The 7278-nt window shown below is 29.3% G+C and overlaps 1 pseudogene across 1 annotated transcript; it reads left to right on the forward strand.

Annotated features, from left to right (window-relative positions):
- Positions 1–1053: 1053 nt before the first annotated feature.
- LOC144997683 (G-type lectin S-receptor-like serine/threonine-protein kinase At1g67520) lies at positions 1054–4225 on the forward strand (annotated as a pseudogene). Its single transcript, XR_013659901.1, has 7 exons — positions 1054–2101; positions 2186–2292; positions 2376–2580; positions 2666–2876; positions 2965–3202; positions 3431–3581; positions 3694–4225. The product of XR_013659901.1 is annotated as a G-type lectin S-receptor-like serine/threonine-protein kinase At1g67520 (transcript).
- The last annotated feature ends 3053 nt before the right edge of the window (positions 4226–7278 follow it).

Here is a 7278-nt window from a genome sequence, read left to right on the forward strand (position 1 = left end):
ATAGCGTCTTTATAATAATGATTATAAGTTAATTAATAAGATTAAATAAATATCAAACCTAAAGTACAATTATAAATAAACTAAATTTTAATATTAAAATAATATTTTTACTTCTACTTATAAAGTTATGTCTTTAACTTTTAACATATTATACTTAATTTATTAGATTTAATATGTTGTTGTATGTAACCATTATCAATTTAAAACTAAAACTTTTGAACAGAGAAAATAATTCAATTGTTCATTTAAATATAACATTGCAGGATCAACTTCAATATAAATTTAATTCAAATTAAAAAACACAAAGAATATTTTTTGAATAGTTAAAAGTGATAAATTGTAGTGCTAAATGCAAAAACTAAATTGTAATATCAATTTAACTAAAATATTTCATAAAGATAATTTTTTAATAAGTAGCTTAAAATAATTTATAATAATAATAGTTAAAAATAATTCTATATAAATTATCATATTGTTACCTTTAAATAAAAAAATGATGTTTTAAATAATTATAATGATAGAAATTAAAACGTGAAGCAAATAAATTTTTAAAAATTAATTAATAATAACAACAATTATAAATAATATTAAACCATATATTATATTTAATTTTTAATAATGAGTTACCAGTGGGTAGAGGTCATTCAAAATAATCAATATATTATATTAACTTAGTATAAAAATTATTGTATCAAATTTAACAACATTATTGTTATATTTAATAAAACTTATATTTGTAAATATATCAACTATATAGATACTTTTGCGCAACGCACGAACATTCGTTTATTATTGATAACATGTAACCGTTTGTTTGTATTGTTTATAAAGAAAAATTGAATAATAAATATATATAAAATACAATCGTAAAAAAAAAAACGAAAATGCAAATGGAACTTTATATGCAAATAGTAAAGAATGTCGACTAAAACTTTTAAAACAATTCTATTATCATGGACTGTAATTAGGATCGAAGCTTCGTCAATTTCGTTGACTATAGCTAATATTTATTCGTTACCTAAGAAAAATAATAAAATATCCGATGGACGCTGATGGATATCATCATCAGAATCAGAAACATATAATCAAGCCTCAAAGTCTCAAATTCATATTCGATTCTCTTCATTTCTTTTGAATTACTGAAATATGAGTACTCTCATCATCTTCACAATTCTATGTACCAACCTAATCATCAACAGTTTTCCGACGACAGCTGTTTCAACCATCAAAGTTGGGGACCAACTCAACCGCAATTCTCAGCTTCTTTCCCACGATAAAGTGTTCACGTTAGGGTTCTTCAACTTTCCGGACGCAAACTCCACTTATTTAGGAATTTGGGAAACCAACGATGAACTATCGTTCACCAACAAAGTATGGGTAGCCAACCCATCCAAACCGATCATACCCAGCTCTAGCATCGTCCTCATGATCCATCCTGACACCGGAAAATTGATCATCGCCTCTGGTGAAACAACCCTTGTAAATATCTCCGATAATAAATTCACTCCTGGTGATAATTTGACTGCAACTCTTTCATCCACTGGTAATTTCAAACTGAAGAACGAAACTGATAACCAGACTCTATGGCAGAGTTTTGATTATCCAACCAATCTTCTTCTACCAGGTATGAAAATAGGGGTAAACATTAAAACAGGTCAGAGCTGGAACCTAACTTCTCGGTTAAGAATTGGTAACCCTGATTTGGGTGCTTTTACTTTGAGCTGGGAACCCACTGACGAAGCATCTCAGAGATTTATGATTCGAAGACGTGGTCAACCCTACTGGACAAGTGGGAATCTAAATAATCAAATATCACCGAATAAATTTGAATTTCTTACTGTAGATAATGGATACCCTTATAATGTTAGTTATGTATACAACAATGATGAGAGATACTTCACTATCCATGCTAATTTAAGCGTAAGTTTTAGTGATTGTATGATGAGGTGTTGGGATGATTGCAGCTGTCTGGCGATTAACACACAAGAAAATGGAACCAACTGCGTTACATGGCATGGACCCAAATCAACAAAGTTTAAAATAAACCAGGCAGATACTTCTGAGCGGAAGTATGTGTTAGAGTCTCAACACCCGAGTAAAGGTAAATAAATAGTGATTGATTCGATGGTGTTTATGGGTTACTATTTATATATTCAATTGCTTTAATCTTCTTTATCTCTCCTAGCTACTACACACATATGGGCACCTATTGTTGCTGGGATAGGATTCTTCTACTTTCGATCTGCTTCGGACTATTGTGGTATCTTAAGAAGAGAAATCTTAGACTCAAAGGTATGACAATGTATATTAACGTTAATCCCATATGCGTGTGTTGTTTACAATCACCTTCCTTTTTAATCTATATTTTATTGAAGCTGAGGAGAGACGAAGAAGAGATGACGAATATATTATTGGGCTGATGGCGTCAGATAGCTTCAATGATGCAAGTAATCTCGATAGTAGTGGCAGAAAAAAAAAAGTGAAGTGATGGTGTTCAGCTATGCTTTTATCGTAGCAAGCACAAATGACTTTGCAAGCCAGAATAAACTCGGAGAGGGTGGTTTCGGACCTGTTTATAAGGTACTTTTATCTTTGTTATATATGGGTCATGTTTTCAAAACTCAACAATCTGACGTAATGAGATATTGTGTCTTTATGAGAAAAGGGGAAACTTAGCGATGGACGGGATATGGCAATTAAAAGGCTTTCAAGAGCATCAGGACAAGGGCTTGTGGAATTCAAGAATGAACTCGTACTTATTACCAAACTAAAACATACAAATCTTGTTCGGGTCCTAGGTTGTTGTATTCATGGAGAAGAAAAAATGTTAATTTATGAGTATATGCCCAACAAAAGTTTGGATTTTTTTCTCTTTGGTAATGAAAATTATCAAACTAAATGTCTGTCATGGTTTAAATTTAATAAATTATTGTTTCATTTGACTTTCTGAAAACACTTGAATAGATGAAACAAAAAAGATGCTCCTATATTGGATGAAACGATGGAACATCATTGAAGGGATTGCTCAAGGCATGCTTTATCTACATAAATACTCAAGAATGCGAGTTATTCATAGAGATCTAAAAGCAAGTAATGTCTTGTTAGATGAATGTATGAACCCTAAGATTTCTGATTTCGGTATGGCTAGAATTTTCAAGCAACATGAGACCGAAGCAATGACCAATAGGGTGGTCGGAACATAGTAAGAATGCTTTTCTCTTTCACTTGTCTATGTTGGATATTGTCAAATTGTCAAATTGTTTGCTTACATTATAGTATAAGGGCATAAATGCCTAATCGTTGTTAGGCATCAAAATTGTATGAAACTGGTAATAAGAGGGGATTGAAGAGAAATTGTTATATATGATTTCCATATATTAGTGAAATTTGGTTCTTGAGTTACTAAATCTATGTTAAACATCTTACGCAGTGGTTACATCGCTCCTGAGTATGCAATGGAAGGGACTTTCTCGGAGAAGTCTGATGTTTTCAGCTTTGGAGTCTTAACCCTGGAAATTGTTAGTGGAAGGAGAAATACTAGCTTTTCTCATTATGATAAGACTCTCAACCTAATTGGATATGTAAGTTTAGTTACAATTTGATATTTTTATAGATTTATTGTATTAGAAAAATAATCTATATAAAGTCAAAGTAAATATAACGATTGAAGACATTGAAATTGAACTGTTTTAGGCATGGGTACTGTGGCTAGAAGGGGACACACTTGAGCTTGAGGATCTAACGCTAATAAATACTCATGCCATACATCAACTGTTAAGGACTGTCCATGTTGCACTTCTCTGCGTCCAAGAAAACGCATCGGATAGGCCTTTGATATCGGGCGTTTTATCTATGCTTAACAATGACACAATGACACTACCTGTCCCAAATCAACCAACATTCTTTATTGGTAGAACCGCTTCGAACTCAACTTCAGAGGAAAGGAAGTCAAATGAATGTTCAGTAAACAAGATGACTGTTACGGTAATGGAGGCTCGATAGCATGTCATAGTCATGAAAGATCTTAATGTCCAAGAGTCATTATAGAATGATATTGCTAATGACATATGATCATATAGGATCACAACTTATAATAAGTTATTACTAACTGATTATTTTTTAGAGTAATTTTCATTATTATTTTCTACAGAGCTTCGACTTTGGAGCTTTTGCCATCTTCATCAAATCCTAATTTTCAAAAGGAACCAAAAACTTCAAATATTGTAATCTTCTTCTGTCTTATGATTGTTATCATTTTTTAAGCCTTGCAAAATGATCATGGATGGTTTTCTTTTTGCAAGAAAATGAAAACATATTTTCTATGTGAAATTTATAGTTGTTATTTTTTTAGTGAAAAATGTTTATATGCATTCTTTTGTCACTAAAAGTTGTCTTAAAAAAACAAAGTGTTTATATATATATATATATATATATATATATATATATATATATATATATGTGTGTGTGTGTGTGTGTGTGTGTGTGTGTGTGAGTGTGTGTGTTATTTTGTTTTTAGTAACTATTGTGTGCCAGAAGGTACATATCTGGACCACCGGATGAATATAATCAACAATCATGATCTGAAGGTCTATGATATTACAATAGGATAACATGTATCATATAATCACATAAATTTTAGTAAAATGGTATTTTGGTCAATTAATCTATTTTTAAAAAGGAAATTTTCAGATTTTAAGGGATCATTAATTCTCTTATTTTTAAAAAATTTGAATTTTTTAAATTAATTCTAATTAAAATTAATGTTATTTTTAATAATAACCCATTTTATTTTGTCACAATGACAAAAAGTCAACAATGAACTAGTAAATATATTTGCAGTTTTATTCTTGCAGAATATGATTTCATTCAAGATACTTTTTATATTAAACATGGTTAAAGAATTATACAACATATTATCAATAATAACATTTTCTAAAGAATACAACTTTTATTCTTTAAGAATTAATATTTACATTCATCCGTAAAGAATAAGATTATAAAGAATTATTACGTTCATTCTAAAAAACTATAACTAAGAATGGTTTAAGGATTACATTTATTATAAAAGATTAAAACTAAAAATGGTTAAAAAGGAACCAAGAAAAAAAAAAAAAAAACTAACAAAAGCACTAATCCATTCCGAAATAATATTATTGTTAAGAAACACTTTATACATTCTAGCATAATATATTTTGCAAGAATACACTCTAGTTCTCCATGTTTTTTCTCCATTTCCACATCAATGACAATCTCTTCAAAACCAAAATCCACAAAAAAAAAAAACATAATCAACTTTCAGATATTAAAAAATTCAGAGTATTCTAAAAGAATAAAACTATAAATTCTGATACAATGTAGTAGACATTAAACACTTATAATTTATTCTAATAACATGCATTTTTAGTTATTTTGTTAGAATATACTATCGATATTCTAATAACATGCATTACTCGTAATTCTTCTAGAATGCATTACTCGTAATTTTGCTACAATGCATTACTAGTTAAACAAATATATTTATTGTTAACAAAACATTCTTAAAGACATTTTGACAGAATGCATTTATATAAATAAATTCAGACAAAATATACACAAGTTTTAACTTATATTCTAATAGAATTTATAACATCTTTTTTTTATATATATAAAAACAGCAAAATAACATAACTACACATATTAACATCAATTCTAAGCAAATATTTCATTTTTGTTTATTGCTTAAACTTCAATTCCTTAAGAATTCTAACAAAATATTATCTACTTTACTTCTAAAAGAATATTTCAACACAAGTATAAACATGTTACCTTAATATATTCTGATAGAATCTTCCCAATAAATCCAACATATCAAACTTACCTCTTTTACAAAAAAAAAAAAAAATAATAAATAAAAAAAAAAAATCACTTTTTGACATTATATCAAATACTTGGAAGACATTTTTGATTATTAACATTCAAAAAACGTAATAGTACAAGCAGCTCATCATTTTTAATCACCAAACACACTAATCTTCTCCAAATGGTGCGTTTAAGCCACATCTTGGCTCAAAAAAGGTTTTGAGAATTTTTTTTATTTATTTTAGAAATTTGTATGTATGCACAATAAACAATCATGTGGATTGCTGATGAGCACAATCAACAACCATATGGACTACTGATGAGCAATCAACACTTCATATGACTGCTGATTGTGCTTATCGGTAGTCAATATAACTATTGAGTGTGTTGATCAGCAATCCATATGACTGTTGAATTTGCACTTCTACAATCATACAATAAAACCAAAAAACAAAAAAAAAAATCATCACTTTTAGCCTACATATGGCTTAGAAACACCATTTGGAGAACATTGGTGTTTTTTGGTGTTGAAAAATGATGAGCTGATTATGATTTCGCAAGTTCTAACAAATCTTTCTGTTCTCAAAAGAACTTGGCTCTCTCTTTCTCTCTCTCTCTCTCTCTCTCTCTCTCTATATATATATATATATATATATATATATATATATATATATATATATATATATATATATATATTGATTTCAAGTCCATTAGCATGGCCCAGATAACTCTGGAGCGCCAGCTTTTCCTAGAGCTCTCTTGGCATTCTCTTGCCAGTTTTTTTTGGTGCCCACCTCCATTATTTTCCCTTAGATCTCTAGATCTATTCCATTTTTGCCTAGATCTCAAGATCTACTTCATTATTTCTACTCAGTTGTCTAAATCTGTTTTATTGTTTTTCATTTGAACATTTCTGAAGCTTGTAAAGAAATTTTTAGATCAGTTTCGTCATATTTTAGTTACTTATATAGAAAGTTGGGGAGGAAACAAAGTTTTATCAGTTCTTGCATTTTTACCACGAAAATCCTTTTTAGTTGATAATTTTCTATACATATATCTATAAAGCTTGTACATCTCATAAAACTCATCAAAACCTAATAAAGATGATAGATATTTATCCATTCCACAAAAAACACAAACTATTTTGTTTATCCTAGTTCGAAATTACAATTATCTGATATTTACAGTTCATCTGTGCAAATTGTATAGAAACAAAAGGGTTACAGGAATTGTGACTTGCTTTTTCACATTTTAACCGATATAAAAAGTTTTTTTAAAAAAAAGTAGAGCATATATGGTGCATAAAGCAGCATCAACAACAACATTAATGTGGGTTGGGTCCCACACAATTCAAAAATAAGCCAATGAAAAAGAAAAATGGGCAAGAAGAGGATAATCAGGTCCTCAATTGTATAGTATGCACATTTATCTGCTAAAAGA

Source organism: Lactuca saligna, chromosome 5, assembly GCF_052625555.1.
Source record: "Lactuca saligna cultivar CGN05327 chromosome 5, ASM5262555v1, whole genome shotgun sequence".
Lineage (NCBI taxonomy): Eukaryota > Viridiplantae > Streptophyta > Magnoliopsida > Asterales > Asteraceae > Lactuca > Lactuca saligna.